The sequence below is a fragment of the Furipterus horrens genome, unplaced genomic scaffold, assembly GCF_987537825.1.
Source record: "Furipterus horrens unplaced genomic scaffold, mFurHor1.1.pri manual_scaffold_6, whole genome shotgun sequence".
Taxonomy (NCBI): domain Eukaryota; kingdom Metazoa; phylum Chordata; class Mammalia; order Chiroptera; family Furipteridae; genus Furipterus; species Furipterus horrens.
In genome coordinates this window covers 64,948,977-64,967,535 of record NW_028327176.1, presented here as the reverse complement: position 1 = coordinate 64,967,535, position 18,559 = coordinate 64,948,977, and the positions used below count along the sequence as shown (strand labels likewise).

The following is an 18,559-nucleotide window of genomic DNA, read 5'->3' as shown; positions in this document are numbered from 1 at the left end:
ATTGTTGTATGTTTTTGTGAAAGAACAGTTAATGTAGCAATCCTTTACTTTGCATGCTTTTCAATATATGAAATATGGTTAACAGAAGTGAGATTAAAATATAAAGATATAAGTAAGACAAGGTCTTTTAGATAATAGACTTTGCTTTTTTCTTTATGCACCTCAAATATATTCCCAAATAATAGTATTTGAAGAAATTGTGTAACTGATAAGCTGGTTAAGATATTTAGCTGAATTATTAAATGTAAAAATAGTATATATAATGTGCAGATTTAAAAATTGAATTGGCAAGGTAGTTTTTTAGAATCAGTTTATAATTTTATGCAGTTACATAAATTTTACATTTAGTCTTACATGTTTTAAAAATATGGTACCTCATAATAACTTTGTTATATCTTATGATTTCTAAGTGCTTATATTCTTTCAAGGACATTGTCTTCTCTTTTCAGTTGTTTGAAGTACTTTTTAAAAAAAAGAAACTTTACATTTTATAGTTTCATCCAATCTCATAATACTTGTAATTTTTCAATCTTTTTTTTTTGTTTTTACTTCATAACAATAAACTTAATTCTGCCATCCAGTTAGGATTAGAGGGGATAAGGAAGATATGGAATTCAATGAACTGCAAGGAGTCCATGAAAATTAAAGAGAATTCAGAGCAGATGAGGATGAAGAGGTGCTCTTCTGAGCTACAGAAGCCATGGTCTGGTGGTTAAGATGAAACACAAGTCAAATATATTAGAGTTGTCCTAGTCAGCAATGGTGATCTTCTTGCTAGTCTTGCCATGTCTGGACCAAAAGCACTCCATGGCTACCACAAAATCCATGCCGTCTTTCACCTTTCCAAAGACCACATGCTTGATGTCCAATGAGTCGTTCTTGGCAGTGCACATGAAAAATTGGAAACTGTTTGTGTTGGGTGCAGCATTTGCCATGGACAAAATGCCAGGACCCATATGCATCAGGATAAAATTCTCATCAAATTTCTCCCCATAGGTGGACTTGCTACCTGTGCCATTATGGCCTATAAAGTCAGCACCCTGGCACAGAAATCCTGTAAAAATTCAGTAAAAGTAGGAACCTTTATAACCAAATCCTTTCTCCCCAGTGCTCAGAGCATAAAAGATTTCTTGAATTTAAAACTTTGCAAACAGCTGAAGGTAACATGGCCCAAGGGAGAACACAGTGAGGTTGACCATGGCTGGCACATATTTTCTAATTCTTAAAGAAGCTGAAGCCAAATGTCATAACATAGTGGCTAGAAGTTATTATTATTATTATATGAAATGTTTTGACAGTACAATATTCAATGTAATTTTAGCATATTTTTTATTATATATGTTTTAGAAAGAAAAATAACTAGTAGTATGAAAATGATACTATTGTAATCATTTTGTCTACTAATACATTTTTTTAAAGGCAGAAAGTGATGGAAACCAATGATTTTCAGCAAATAATTGACTCCAAATTTTAGAAGGAGCAGGTACAGAATAAGCAGAATGCTTATAAACACAATAATGGCTCACATGTTAATAACAATGATCAGAGAACTTCATGGCCAGGCCTGTCATCATCATAAATATAAATCACTTCAAAAAATTATTATTTGTTTTTTCTCCCATCTTAACTATTCATTGGGGTTATTTTTTAAGTAAAATAATGCAACTGATTTTCTTTTAAAAAGAATTATTTAGTCTTTTGTTTTTCTCTTTTATTGAATAATTAAAAGTGAAATATTTAAAATAAGGTTACAGCTTGGAATTATGACCTGATTTACAAAAGATACAGATTGTCAGACACAGAAGCAGTATAAACAGACATGCATATATATCTGGGTAGAATTACCCCATCTGTAACACAGTTGAGATGACTCAAATCTGTAATTTTGATATATATATATGATATGCTGATGTTTTTATTTCTAGATTTTTATAGGTACACTATTTGTATTACATACATTAATTAAATTAATACATGTATACAACATTCTTTGTCAATCAAAAATTTAAACAGAAGTAGGAAAACAATGAAAACCTGGCCATTTATTTTAGAAGTCAATCGTCGGCGGCGGCGGCAGCCGTCCGTCTCGAGAGACGATGGTGTAGCTTCTTAAGAGTCTATCTGCACCGCCGAGAATGGCTGTGCAGTCCGACTCGGGAGTGACACGGTATCTGTCTCCTCCCGTGTTGAATCGACATCTTGCGATGACTCTGGAGTGTCCTCTCCAGTGAAGCTGAAGCTACAGAGCCTGGGCAGGGTGATATGGAGGGTCTGCTGTTGCCCATGCAGCAGACCCCCCCTCTCTTCGCAGCTGAAGGGTCCAAGGGAAAGACGGAGTCAATACAGCTTGGCTTCAGGTGCGCCGCAGGAGTTGCCGGTGTTGACTACAACGTCAAACCACCTTAGGGACTCTGGCTCCGGATTTTCTGTCGGGGTTTACTCCCTTAGCCTTTCCCCTGAAGAGGTATGCTGCAAGGCAGCGGAGGTTTTTTGGAGTCAGAGTTTTCCTTCTCTGATGTGCCCTGACTGGAAGATCGAACCAGCGACACTTAGCTCGCAGGCCGACGCTCAATCCACTGAGCCAAACCAGCCAGGGACTTCTTATATAAATACATAATACATATTTAATATGTATTGGCCTTTTAATGGTGAGCTTAACCATTTAACTTAGTTTTAGTCCCTTAGTGGATAGTGGCCATCGCGTCTTTGCCCCAGTTATCTCTTGAGGATTTAATTTTTGTTGTTGTTCAAGTTCTTTATATATAGAAGAAATAAATTTTTTTGTATGTTTTATTGATTATGCTGTTACAGTTGTCCCAGTTTCTTTCCCTTTGCTCCCCTCCACCCAGCAACCCCCTTTCCTCCAGCAGCCCCCCACCCTTAGTCCATGTCCATGGGTTGTGCATAAAGCTCTTCCCAGCATCCCCCTGTCCATTCCCCACCCTCCTACCTTGCTTCTTAATCCCTGCACCCTTTCCCTCCCTCTCCCCTTCCCCCTCCCAGCAGCCCTCCCCCCACATGCTTCCCACACCTACGATTCTATTCCCACTCTAGTTGTCTGCTTAGTTTACCTTTGTTTTCATCCCCCAGCTTCTGTTGTTGATAGTTGTGATCCTGTTTTCATTTTAATGTTCATAGTTTTGATATCCTTTTCCTTAAGTAAGTCTCTTTAACATTTCACATAATAATGGCTTGGTGATGATGAACTCCTTCAGCTTTACTTTGTCTGGGAAGCGCTTTATCTACCCTTCCATTCTGAATGACAGCTTTGCTGGATAGAGTAATCTAGGTTGTAGGTCCTTGCTTTTCATCACTTTGAATATTTCCTGCCAGTCCCTTCTTGCCTGCAAAGTTTCTTTGGAGAAATCAGCCAATAGTCTTATAGGTGCTCCTTTATAAGTTAATTCTCCTCTTCTCTCTTGCTGCTTTTAAGATTCTCTCTTTATTCTTAACCTTTGGCATTTTGATTATGATGTGTCTTGGTGTGGTCCTCCCTGGGTCTAGTTTGTTTGGGACTCTCTGTGCTTCCTGGATGCATATGTCCATTTCCACCCCCAAATTAGGGAAGTTTTCCTTCATTATTTTCTCACATAATTTTTCAATTCCTTGCTCTCCCTCTTCACCTTCTGGCGCCCCTATGATTCGGATGTTGGCACGATTATAGCTGTCCCAGAGGTTCCTAAGCCTTTCCTCATCTTTTCTGACTCTCATTCCCTCCTCCCGTACTGGTTGGCTGTCTGTTTCTTCCTTGTGTTCCAGTTTGTTGATCTGAACCCCGGTTTCCTTTCCTTCACCACTTGTTTCATGTGGATTTTCCTTCATTTCAGCCAGGACGGCCTTCATTCTTTCCTGTCCTGTGTAATCTTTGTTGTCAGAGTTGTGAGCATCCTAATCAGCAGTGCCTTAAACTGCGCTTCGTTTAGGTTGTCCACCTCCTCGTCCCTTAGGCGTGCCATCTGCTCGTTGCTTAGCTGTGCCGCTGGGACCTTGATCTGCCCCCGCTTCTGGGTCGTACTTCTCAATATATTTTTATTAATATTGCTTACTATTGTTCTTGACTACTAGCCCCATAAAATTAGCAATGAAAAAGACAGTCAATTCTACACAAATAGAAAAATCAATGAAATCTATGTAAGATAGAATATTGAGAAAATCTGTATTCCTAAGACTGAATATATTACATTTTGGGCATTGATAGTTTTTCTTGAATACATTTACACTATTTTGACTAAGCCCACATGAATATACTGTACATTCTATATGTACTCCAAGTTTCTAGTAGAATGAAAAATGGCAACAGAGTAAATTTAACTGACAAGAAAAAAACAGAAGAACACTATTAAAATAGTCCCCCACTTTTTCAATGAACAATGGTTTATTTAGTAATATTTATTTATTTATTTAATTTCAGAGAGAGAGAAACATCAATGTGAGAAAAACAATGATCAGTTACCTCCCACACACATTCCAACGGGAGACCGAACTGCAACCTACTCATGTGCCCTCCTCGGGGATTGAACCAATGACCTTTTGGTTTATGGGATGATGTCCATCCAACCGAGCCACACTGGCCAGGGCACCAATATTTATTATTAATCACAATTTTCTTCAGTTGTATATGGACATAATTTGGAGAAGAAAATAATCCTTTGTATTTAATAGAAAGTTTTAATGAGATTTCTTTGTTTATAGATGGGCAAAATAATTTCAGTCTCAAGAAAACTGATTTCACCAGTGCCTTTGCCAACATATCTTATAATATATTTTCAGAGAAGCTGAAAAAAAGGTGATCTGAATATTTTTACTGGAAGTTGGATTGTAATTGAATGAACCATTTTATCTATGGAGGTCCTGGGGACTCAGTAATGAAAGTAAATGTACTGACTTTATCTGATATCTCAGTGGTTGTATCCAATTCAGCTGAGTATGAAAACCTGAAGATCCATGGAGAGGCTGGATCTCCTAATAACAACAATCAGCTCAATCCTGTTTTTGGAATGTGGGCTTTGAGAAATCTCACTGTCTTTATAAGGATCTCCTCCATTAGAGAATGCTTCACCCTAAGTCCAGTTGAGATCAAATCCACAGGGAGTACTTTGCTGCATCCTTTGAAATCTTCTGTGCTTCTCACTCTCAGATCTCACCACTATTCCTAGACTCATGTTTTTGTAGAATAACTATGCTCTGTGCCCAGAGACATCTGAATTTTAAAAATTCCATGCATTTTTATTTACAATATTATCAGTATTTTATAATTTTGAAATAATTAAAAAATAAAATCAGTTGGTGTGAGAGATGTGGGGGGAAGAGAGAGAGTGGAAGAGAAAGGAAAGAAGGAGAGAGTAGATAGAATGAAAGAGAATGGGTGTAAGGGAAGAAATAAAAGAATAAACAAAGAAACAAATGGGAAACTAAGGTAGGAGGAAGAAAAACAAAACTAGCCTTCATTGACTTTACTATGTTGTAGTCACTGTACTAGGCAACTTCACTTATATATGAAATTTAACCTTACAACTTCCTTGTGTGTTAGCTATTTTCCATGAAGTAGAACTGAGATTCTCTGCCTGGATAGAATCTGAATAATTTTATACTGAATAATTCAACACAGGAAGGAAGCCATCTTCATTGTCAAAACTACACATCAAGATTTTTTCATTCTTGGTTAAAGTTTTCCACTACCCTGCCTATATGATATATAGCCACATGGTTGGCAATTACAAGGCTGAAGTTTTCTCTCTACCATTTATATTGCCCTTATGTCATTTCTAGGTGTAACTTGTATAGTACCAGGTCAAAATTGGAGGAATCTACGTGGTATCTAAAATGAGTAATTTCACTGGTCTAATAAGTATTTCAAACCTGCTAGTATTTAATAGTGAGGCAGGGAAGACAACAGTGATATGCAGCCTTCCTTCCTAGGCAGATTTTCTATCTAAACTGTATGCCCAATAACACTGAAAGAAAGATAGAGAGAAGTTATACCTTGTGTGATCAGTAGAACAATAAAAAATCAAATCTCTCCTCTGTGAAAGAACCAGCTCAAAATTCTTTAAACCCATCTTTAGGAAAAACACAATGCACTCTGCTGCACTGTTTCAAGACAGAGAGCTCTGATTAATTCCTTGAGAGATCTGAGGAAAACAAAATGATTAATAATTTTACTGTTAAAAAAAGCACCTGGAAATAAATCAAATTTGTGAGATGTAGAAAATTAATCAACAGTGTGTTGATTGTTGGGGGAGGGGGTATGAAGAGACTAAATGGTAATAAAAATACAATTAAAATTATTTTTTAAAAGTGATTGAAAAAATAAGAAAATAAAAATTTTAAAACATTGGTGGGTTTCATAATGGGATATTACTACATCCAATTTATTATGCTTACAAATGTTAATGAGCAAGAAAAATAAAAATGTATACAAAAGGTAAAAAAAGTAAATTTAAAAGGGTATTCTTTTTGTCAAAATCAACAATGTGTGCCCTGGATGGTGTGGCTCAGTGGACTGAGCACTGGCCTGTGAACCAATGAGTTCCCGGTTTGATTCCCAGTCAGAGCACATGCCTGCATTGCAGGCCAGGTCCCCAGTTGGGGGTCTGTTAGATGCAACCACACATTGATGTTTCTTTCCCTCTCTTTCTCCCTTATTTCCTCTCTAAAAATAAATAAATAAAATCTTTTTAAAAATCAACAATGTATTCTGTATTTTCTTCACTTGACATAATTGACTGCTTACTCCTTCTAGAAAGATATTTTCCTGTGGCTTTGAAATCTTAACTTTTTCCTCCTTAATTGGTTGTTTCTTTTCCATGTTCCTAGCTGATTTTTCCTGATCTCCTCAACCCTAAACATTGATGTGATACAAAGTTTGGAGGCAGGGTCCCATGAACCTTTCTGTTCTCTCTGTGTACATATGGCCACCAGCTAAGTTTATCCACTTAAACATCATCTTTAAGATAATGATTTGCAAACTTATACCTCCAAACAAAACACTTTTTTTTTAACTTTAGTTTTATAAATGTGGTGACTGCTCAATACATCCACTTGGATGTCTAATTGGCACCTCAGAGCTCATTTGTCTAAAACTGGACCACTGATATCTCGTCTTCACATTAAATTAATTTTACCCAAAACTTTCTACTTATTAAGCAATACTCTGGCTTTCCTTTTCTCAGGTTTTAGCTTCATCTTTAACATCTTTATTTATCTTAAAACCCAAATCTAATCCATCAGTAAATCCTGTCTGTGATATCTTCAAATTCTATCCAGAATTCTACAACTTTTTCCCACTTAAAACAAGCCATCATCACCTTTACTTGGATTGTTGACAAATCTTCTGGCTGGTATTTGCACTTCCATTCCTTTTCACTAACAGGCTATTCTCCATGGAACGCTGGGTGATCCCTAACAATGAAAGCTGTGGGCCTGCAATATATGACTGGGTAGACTGTGCAGTTGTAGGGAACATTTTCACATTACTCATTGTGAAATTGTACATTTATTATGACAATGCTGTCACAATTTGTAAACTGTCTTAAGGAAGTAATGTCTTTTATTTTTATTTATTTTTTGTATTTTTTCCATTGCCATTGATCCCCTCTATGATCTCTTCCACTTTCACCCACCACCCTCACCCCTCATCAATCTCCTCACTGTTGTCCACATCCATGAGTTCTTCTTTTAATGACTGACACAAAAGAGGCAGCTGAGCCAGCAATATCCTGAGATCATTCACTGTTCTTCTCCCTGTCATACAATAACTATTTTATCAATCAGGTTGAAAATCCAGCAAGGCTTTATGTATCTAGCCACTCATTTTGGTCATCTCCTAATTTGGTCTAGCTCAGTGCTTCTAAAATTTATTTCCAAATAGGAATCACTTAGGGGTTTTGTCAAAATGCAGAACTAATTCAGTAAGTCTGGGTAGGGGGCCTTAGTTTCTTCATTTGCAACAAACTCTCAGATGAGGAAGGGGGGCCTCCAATGCCCTGGCTTGGTTGGAAACTACTCTGTCCAGCAGAGGTTTCATGACCACAGTGGAACAAATTTACGCAGGACAGGACACTTTATTATGTTTGGGGAAAGGAAGGTAGCTGCTCTCTCTAGGGGAGAACAGCAATTAGACCTCCTTTCCTCATGCCTTTTATTTAAGAGGATATACATGGGAGATACAAGGTCAAAATTCATGAATCATCAATAGCTTTTAGGCATTTGGATTACAGTTGACAATAACAGATTGCATGTCCCACTACAGAGGGCACAGTGACCAGTCTGTGTCAGAGTCTATCAAACATCTTGACGTGACACTGGCATTAGGTGCAAGGTTTCATACATTCCTATCTAGAGGTTGTTTATGTTACATTAAAGATAAGAAAAGCAGAGCAAGTTCTAATGCATAATAAACATTCTTTAAATCCAATTCCCATGGAAACCCTCTGAGTGGTTTTCAGTTATGTTCCACACGCAGCCTTATGTTGAGACTTAAAGACAAGAACAGACAGAATGCCAATGGCAGATCATGCTCAGCCAGGGCTACAATTCCCTAAACCACAAGGAGCGGTTTCTCACACCCAGGTGATACCAATGGATGGTTCTAGTCCGGGGTCCCTGTTTCACCCAACCTTTCTTTGCTCATGCTGTCCTGATTCATGCCTACTTGTTGCGTCTTTTACTTGGAGTACTCTTTCTGCTAGTAGCCCATTTACCCTCTCACCTATTTCTGTTATTGCTTTTTGTTTCCCCTTAAATAAATCCTTCCTGCCTATCTTGTTTAAATTTTAATCCTCACCATCTCCACAATCTAATTTACATTCTTTTCATAAACAATTTGCCTACTCTTTCTGACTGTTTTCTTTTTCTATAGTATTTTAGTATAATGTTACAGTTGCATTAAACTATCCTGCTTAGAATTTGTTTTAGGTTCCTGAATCTGAGGATTATTGTCTTTTATAAATTTTAGAAACATCTTGATCATTATGTCTTAAATATATGATTCCCCATCTTTCTTGAACTATGTTAGGATGTATATTAATGTAGATTTGCTCATATAATCTTACACTCACCTCTGTACTGCTTAGTCTTTCCTCCACACTTTCTAGTGGTTATTCTGTGCTTCTTTTTGAATGATTTATCCAGATCTTTTCTCTTCCTCACTAATGGACTCTTGTTGTGGCTAATCTTTATTTAGCAATTTAAAAAGGATGTGTGTGTGTCTGTGTATAATTTCTAGGAGTTCAATTTAGCTGTTAAAAATGGGTACTTTTTGCCCTGGCTGTTGTGACTCAGTTGGTTGGGCATTGTCCTGTAAACTGAAGGGTCAGGTTTGATTTCTGGTCAGGACACATACATGGGTTATGGGTTCAGCCCCCACTTGGGGCATGTGCAAGAGGCAAAAACCAATTAATGTTTCTCTCTCTCATCAATGTTTCTCTCCCTCACTTTCTTTCCTTATTCCACTCTCTCTAAAACCAATAGAAAATTATATGATAAGAAGTATGCTTATTTTATAATTGTATCTGCAAAACATTTAAATCCGCAAATATTATGAGTAGTTATATTGACTAACTTGTAAGGGTTTGTTTCTTTAGCTGTTCTGTTTTGTGTATTTTTTTGTTTGGTATTTAATGTGACATTTTATTTTGTAAAAATCCTCCTGTCGTGATTTCTTCAGCTGTATGATTAAGCATTCTATAAGGAAAAATTTGCATTTGCTAATTGCAGGTTCCTAGGAGAACCAACCAACTAATACCACTAATTTTGACTTCAGCGTGGGTGATGGTAATGATAATGACAATAATTACTTTAGGATATAGAAGTAATGTAAATTCTGGATCAATACACTTTTTTAATGACTTGCATAAATGACAGAATCAACACTTCAGTCTAGGAGCAGTGGACAAAAATAATAATGGTAACAATTCTTCATATTTGTTCAGTTTTAGACTCTTGGGTCCACATTCATGTTTGATGCTTTAAATGTGCACACTAAGCTTGTGAGGTGGGCACAGAAACATTTTTAGGGCCATATTATAGTTGAGAAAAATGGAGAATGAAAAATAAAATTTATTCAAGAACTAGGAAAAAACCTTAAGTTTTCTAAATTAAAGTTAATTAAACTTCTACCTATGTTACAGTATAGTACACTAGATATTTAAAAATATGATACTTAATCATAAATTCTGTCATGAAACTTCGGTTGTGTTATAAATCTGGCAATATTTCACAATTCTTCCAAGCACTTTCTAGTTCTAAAATTCTCTCTCTCTCTCTCTGTCTCTCCCTTTTACCTTTTCTTAACAAACTATTGAAACTTTTTGACTACAGAATATCCTGAGGTGATTATAAAATTATCTATGATTCCTAGACATAACTATATAACTATGTTCTGTAAATACAAATAAATTTAAAATTTTAACTATAATAAAACTTATAATTATAGTAATTAAGAACAAGACATATGGATTTAATTAAAGCATAAGTGAGCCCTGCATCATTTTCCAATGGTTTCAGAAACATGTGTCTGCCTTTGAACCTCTAAGAGCAGCTTTGAGAGAAATTAACAGGAAATTGTTACTGACACAAAGGATAGAGTTCTTAGCCAAGTTGTGGGCAGAATTCTAGGAAATGTAATAGGAAAATCAGAATTTATTACTTCTCTGATGCCCATTTTGAGAGCCAGGAATTTCACGAGTTAAATGGTGATGTCACACGATGTTGTTATGACTGGATAGAGCAGGGAATCAAAAGAACCCAGTTCAAGATTCAAGGTGATGTTCTCTAACAGTTAGTGCAAATTGTTTCTTTTTAAATTACTTTGGCCCCCATATGTAGAATGGAGATGGCCGTTTTTATCTTAATAACAAGAATGCAATATACTAAACTAATCACTTTACCTATATATTACATTTAATTTTCACACTGATTCTATGAGGTAAGTAGGTGCTATTCATACTTATGAATAAGCAACTGAGGCATAAGTAGTTAGATTCGAGGAGCCAACTTGCTGATAATAATTATTCCAGAGGTACATTGTAAAGATATACATACATATTTAGGAAAGCAAGTGTTCCTGACATGCAGTTGGTGCTTTATGAACATAAGACATTTTATCCTGAGCCTGGGCTTTAGAAATAAAAATGGAAGCCAAAACTAAGTGAGTAAGAATAGTAGAGCCCCTGGCTAAAGTAGAATCAATCTGCCCGACTAATTAGATAAGATTCATGCCATATGTCCGGTCTACCTTCTTTGAAAATTTGCCAAAGCTCAGAATAGTGTTTTTATTTTCATTTTTTGATGGGAACATGCAGTGTGGGAGGCAAGTAATAAATATCTAATAAATATTTGTTATACTAACATGCTCTTGGGCCCCTTGCTCATCTCCTCGCATGATAAGCACGACTTTAATACAGCATTGACCTGAGTGAGCACAGTGTTTCATGAATTGAAGCAGTGTTCCAGTTCTATTAAGTGCTTGTAGTTACTACGGAAATATTTTGAATGATATATATACTATCTATCCTCTTTGTGCAATGGATATTAGAGTGTATTTTATTTGCATTATTTTTCCATCACAAAAGCCCACTTAGTAATCATTATGAATTCACTTATTTTATTAATAAGAAAACTCAGATCTCACAAAGACACAGACCTTTTCCTCTTCCACATAGCAAATAGGATTTTAAGTATAGATGTAAACTCATATCTTCTACTTTAAGGACATTTTATCATTTAATAAGCTTTCCTTCAAGGGCAATTTTGTGGTCATGTCTGGCACAGTTTCCAGTGTTGGGAATGAAACTTTTTTTTTCCCTCAAAGTTGAGGTTTTATTTATATATAAAATATTTATATATGAGACGTGCCAATAAAGGAATATGGACAATTTTGATGAGTAGCAACTAGAAAATAAGGGTGACAAAACTTGGCATAATGCCATAAATGGGATCCAACACATTTATTAGGTGCATTGCCAGGTGGCATTGTAGTGGACGTCATGAAATGACTGGGCAAGTCTATCCACCTCACCAGCCTGGATATCTGGACCCAAAAGTAGATCATGTTACAACTTGATTTGCATTATCATAAGCTACATTATTGTACCCCTTTTATTTGAAACTATTTGAAGACAGATTTTACGTCTTGTTCTTTCCTGGCACTATATATATACAGGATGGGACAAGAGTAGATTTGCAGTTATAATATGAAAAATAATAATACAATAAGTAATAAATAATAATACAAGAATAAACTCATATACCATTGTAAACCTATTTTTGACTCACCCTATCTATCTATTTATCTATCATCTATCCATCTAATCTATCATCTATTATCTATCTATCTATCTTGCATTCCATGTACCAGGAAGTGTGCCATATGTATCCTCTTGTCTATGTATTTTTCAACCCCAATTTTGCTTAAGTAGCCTGAATCCAATGCTGTCAACTTAGCTTAAAACCTCTCAGCAGCTGCTCTGGGGTGCTCCCCTTGCTGTTTTCAGTGAGGGGACTTCTCTAAGCTCTCTTGGCCTATAGAGGCAGTTCTCCTCCCTGCCATCAGAGCCTGAGAAGGAGGATGAGGAGTGCTGACCCTGTCCCTGTTAGAGCTTTGTTCAACATGCCCTGATAAAGGCTCCATTGTCACCTTGCCCTTTCTTTCTGTTTCCTCTGATTTTTTTCCCCAAAAATAGTTCTGGAGAGTTAATGGTCACACTGGCTTATCCTGTGTGTGTAGGTAGGAAAAATTCCTGCAACACACTTCTGTTTGGAACCTTGGAGGGCAGGAAACACACAAGGAAGGCAGCCACCCAGAAGCAGATCTTCTTCAGAAGGAGCTTGGGGCACACAAGCTGCTCCTGTGCCCTTAGAGAGCCTGTTGCCCTAGGCAGGTCAACCCCTCCTCCTCTTACCTAAATGCATGTTGTTCAAACTATATTTCAAATAAAAAATCTTCTTACCAATAATAACAATGATAGTATATAATTATATATATATTGAATGCATATTATTAACCCCTAAAATAGTTTCTCTATTTTGTTGTTGAGGTATGTAATTATTTCATACTCTATCACTTTCTTTTTCTGTTCTTCCTGATCTTGTCACTTTCTGAAATTATTTACATGTTAATTTATTATTTATCTCCATCCTCTGGGTACACTCTTCAACATGCTAGTAATCACGTTTTAAGTGAGTAGGATTCTGCCTATTTTATGCATTGCTGCATCTATATTTAAAAGTAACACCTAGCACATTTTAGAAGATTAAAACTATTATTGCATGAATGAATAAATGTCTGAATATTGCTGAAAAAAATACAGAGAATAGTCTTCTCAATGAACAAAAACATTAGAGCAGGCTGAAGACCGATGAAAACAAGTTGTCCTTCTCAGTTCAGGGAATGAGATTTGAGCATGTATAAAAATAATCTAGAAAAGAGAGAGAAAATCAAGATTTGGAACCTTATTCACCAAATCATAGAATATGAAATCTAGAAATAGGTTTGCTCAAGGTTTAAAGTTGTTTTCTGTTTTTTTTACAAAAAGAGGATCTTGCTTTTAGCCTGAAAGGAATTTTATGTTACACAATAAATCATATGGAGACATCAATCATCAATATAATATTTACCAAATTGGCTCAGCATGCTTTAGCAAGAAATACAAAACCCATCACGATGAAAAGGAAATTGGAAGAAAGTCAGGTGTCATTTTTCTCCTGTACATCAATCCAGTGTTGATGGTTTTGGATGATTTACTGTAAATTAATTTTTCCATATCATCATCTCTTAAGAATTTGGATTGTTTGTTAACTGTGAGGCTTGTAATTTAAGGAACATAAAAGAAAGTTCTTTTGCAAAAGGAACTTATTAAAGAAACAAACAAAAAAGCTGGTTATATTGTTAAAATATTTGGAGTTGAATATTATCTTTTAAAATGTCACATTATGGTAGATATTGTGTAATAGAAGCATGCAGCATAGTAGTTTTCTCTAGCAGTTTATGAACATTTGCTTGTAGTAAGTATGATAGAGAGATCTGGTTAAAATCACTGGGGAAAAGTAGGAGGGGCCATGGGAGGAGTTTGCCTAGGGAATGGAAAGTAGTCTAGGCTGGGATTGGCTGAGAAGCTGAATGCCTCCAGAGCCAATGGAAATAAAAAGAGGACTGTCTCTTTGGCTCCTGAGCTTTTCTGGCTCCTGAGCTGCCTCTCTCTCAGGTTCAGGCTCTGGTTTGGACTCTCAGGCTCTTTGACTCCTGGACTGGCTGGCTCTGGTTCTCAGGCTCTCTTCTTCCTCCAGGATTCCAGATGATTGTGCTGCAGCTGCCTGCATTTCCCAACAGAAGGTATTTGGGATGGGAAGGAACTGTGGGTGCAGCCTAGGGTCAGGCTGGCCTGGCTGAGGGTGGCAGGTTTATTCTTTGCGTGTTCTAGAGGGAATGACCTCTGAGGCAGAAGCCTGCCATTCTTCCAAAATTGTATTTGTTTGTAAACTAACCCCATAGAAACTAACAAGAGAAAAGATGGGTGAACCCAGGTGTTGGAGTTTAGCTTTACTTGTGGCTTGATAGGCTTAAGTGTCTGCTTTTGAATAAAGACTCCTTTCTTTTATCACCAAACTTTTGCCTTTGGAATTTTGCCTAGAGGGTGGCAGCAGGCAGCGGAACCCCAACTTGCTTTTTGGTAACAAGTACAATTAGGAAAATACTGAAAATATGATAAAAAGTGATACAATTTTAATTGTCATACATTGTAATACTCAAGACTTTAATAAGGTTGCAAAGAAGGGATCATTAGATTAATGATGAAGTTTTTAGATTCCTCAAGTTCATAGAAACAAAATCCTATTGGCCATTTCTATGTTAAGTAACAGTACAAAATACCTTGTACTACTGTCCAGTTTTGTTACTCTCTAATGACATTTTCACAAAAAATTGCTGATGATACTGCACTAATATTTTATTTTTGCTATCATATATTGTATGTGTCTGTCTAATTTAAAAACTAAATTTATGAACCATATGTGATGTCTAAAATAACCATTACTTTTCCTAAAATGTTCCCAAAATAATTCTCAATAGCTATGAATTTTTTTATATATTGAAAAAATCTGTTTATATGTTTGAACTATTTTCTCCAGTTTTATTAAGAAATATTTGACATACATCACTATATAATTTTAAGGTGTACAGCTTGGTAATTTAATTTACATATTGTAAAATGATTATCACAAAAGAATCAGCTAACATTCACATTCTCATGCAGATTTAATAAAAAGAAAAAAGGAAGGGAAAAATAAAAGGAAAAAACTATTGTAGTGATTAGAACTCTTAGGATACGTTTTTAAAACAGTTTCCTATATATCCTACCACAATGTTAGCTATAGTCATCATGTTGTATTTTATATCTCTAGTACTTATTTATCTTATAACTGGGAATTTGTACCTTTTGACAACTTTCCTCTAATTCCTCCTCCCTCATACCCATCTCTGTTAAATACATATTTGATCTTTTTCTCTATGAGTTTAGTTGTTTTGGGTTTAGTTATTAATTTTTAAGATAGCACATATAAGTGAGATCTTACAGTATTTGTCTTTCTCTGACTCATTTCATTCAGCATAACACAATCAAGTTTCAGATCTGTTGTAAATGGTAGGATTTTCAATTTTTTTTTTTTATTGCTGGTAATTATAGGCAGTTTGTTCAGAAAGTATCCAGTCATGTAATATGAAAAATAGACATTTATTGAAAAAGATACAAGATACAAAAAATTTTGAACATAGGACAATGACACTTCAGTCCCCTTCAAAGTAGGTACCTTGAACCTCAACAGTTCTAATCCCCATCAGCTGTCCTATTGTATTTTTCTGAATCTCATCAAGGGTTTGAAATCTCTTCATTTTCAAAAGTGATGTTAGTTTTGGGAAAAGCCAGAAGTCACAGGGGGATAAATCTGGGCTGTAGCAGGGGATGAGTCACCTGGATGATTTGATGTTTTGCCAAAAATCTCTGCAGGACACCTGAAGCATGAGCGGGCATTGTCATGATGAAACTGCCAGTCACAAGTTGGCCATAGCTATGGCCATTATTATATTGCATCTCTCAACCAGTGAAGTCATTGAGGTAGTACTCCTTATCAATTGTTTGGCTTCGAAGGGCATACTTGTGATGAACAATACCTTCCCAATCAAAAAACACAGTTAACATGGTCTTGATTTTGCTGAATTTGCAGCACTTTCTCAGGCATGGGGAACCAGGTTACCTCCATTGGGATGACTAGGTCTTTGTTCCTGGATCATAGCTGTAGACCCACAATTCTTCTCCATTATGACCTTCTTGGGAAAATATGGTTCATTGGTAGTGATTTAAATCAAGTCATTAGCAACTGAAGCATAATGTTCCTTCTGGTCTGGTAGCAAAAGCTGTGGAATTAAATTTGCCATGAAACATTTCATGCGAAAATACTGCATCAAAATTTCAGATAGAAAGCTTCTGGCCAAGATGGAGGCCTAGACTGACATGCTCTGTCTCCTTCCACAACTAAGAAGGACTACAACTACAACAAAACCATAAATAACCAGAAGTTCCAGAAAATAAAGCTACACAAAAGTCCAATGTATAAAGTTATAAATAAGTGGTGCTCATCCGGACAGGTAGGAGGGGTGAAGCTGGAGCAGAGATATCAAGCTGTGCTGCCAGCGGCAGCTGCAGTGACAAGTGGTGGGACTGCAATAAGCACAGACACTAATATTTAAGGGGAGGTAAGGAGCACCTGGGAATACCCCCAGCTGCAGTCCAGTCCTGTCACCTCGTGAATCCAATGCCAAGAAAGGCAAACCCCCATTGCCTTGGACTGTGAGGGCCAGAGGGTGTGGGGATGGAGGAGGAGCTCCTGGTCTCTCAGTGTAGAGTGAATGACAGGAATCCATCTTGAATCCCTGCCTCCACACAAAGCACCACAGTGTGGTGAGAAGGGTCACCCGGTAGTGATGAGTGCATGGGGCTCTGCCCCCTATAGCATAAGAGTGTGACAGCCCCATCCAAGAAGGAAAGGTAAACACACCTGTCAGGATGACAGGGATAATGATAGAGATACCAATCACACAGCTGACCAAAAAGCAAATATACAAATTAACGGATGAACAGATAGATAGTCTTTCTGAGGCTCAGTTCAGAGCTATAGTTATAAGACAGCTTACAGAAATAACAGTGGGACTTAATCAAGATGGGGAAGGAATGAAGGCTAGTCCTGCTGAAATAAATGAAAACACATATGAAACAAGTGGTGAGAGAAGGAAAACCAGGAATCAAATCAACAAATCGGAACATAGGGAAGGAACAAACAGTCAACCAGTGCAGAAAGAGGAAACAAAAAGTGAGGAAAATGAAGAGAAGCTCAGAAACCTCTGGATCAACTGTAAGAGAGCAAATATCTGAATTATAGGGTTGCCAGAAGGTGAAGAAGGACAACTAGAAATTGAAAAATTATGTGAAAAAATAATGAAGCAGAACTTCTCTAACTTGGGGAAGGAAAGAGACTTGCAGGTCCAGGAAGCAAAGAGAGTTCCAAATAAACTGGACCCAGGGAAAACCACACCAAGACACATTATAATCAAAATGTCAAAAATTAAAGAGAAAATCTTAAAAGCAGCAAGAGAGAAGAAGAGAATTACGTACAAAGGGGTCCCAATAAGACTATCAGCTGATTTCTCAAAGGAGACTCTGCAGGCAAGAAGGGGCTGGCAAGAAATATTCAAAGTAATGAAAAGCAAAAACCTACAACCATGATTACTCTATCCAGTGAAGCTATCATTCAGAATAGAAGGGCATAAAAAGTGCTTCAAGGACAAAGTAAAACTGAAGTTCATTAGTTCCAAATCACTGTTATATGAGATGTTAAAGGGACTTGTTTAGAAGAAGGAGGATCAAAACTATGAACATTAAAATGAAAACTATTACAACAACCAACAACAGAAGCTAGGGAATCAAAACAAAGGCAAACTAAGTAGGCAACAAGAGTGGAAAAAGAATTATAGGTATGGGGAACATATTGGGGGGAAGTTAGCAGGAGGGGAAAGGGAGGGAGATGATGCAGAAATTAAGAAGCATAGTAGGAGGGAGTGGAGTAGATAGGAAGATGTTGAAAAGAACTATATGCACAACCAATGGGTATGGACTAAGGGAGGGGGGACAACAGGAGGGAGGCGCATTATTGGGTGGAGGGGAGAAGAGGGAGAAGAAATTGGGACAAGTGTAATAGCATAATCAATAAAACATTTTAAGAAATTCAGACAGAGTAGTTTTTTGAATCCCTAGATCAGCTCTAGTTCTTGCACTGTCCATCACCCAACTGTTGATTGCAGCACATACACCTTCAACATTCTCAGGTGTTCTGCTTGTTGCAGGCCTTTCAGAACATGTATCACTTTTATCAGGTTCTCAACTATCTTTGAAGAATTTGTGCTACTCTTTTATTTGTGATGCACTCATTGTTTCATTTATGAAAGTCTTCTGAATCATCCAAGTTGTTTCTGCAGAGGAATGTTCAAACAATGCAGAATTTGATGCAGATT

At 36.7% G+C, this 18,559-nt stretch overlaps 1 pseudogene; it reads right to left on the bottom strand.

Moving 5' to 3' along the window:
* Window positions 1-749: 749 nt before the first annotated feature.
* On the bottom strand, window positions 750-16,312 carry LOC150006328 (peptidyl-prolyl cis-trans isomerase A pseudogene; annotated as a pseudogene).
* Between the last annotated feature and the right edge of the window lie 2,247 nt (window positions 16,313-18,559).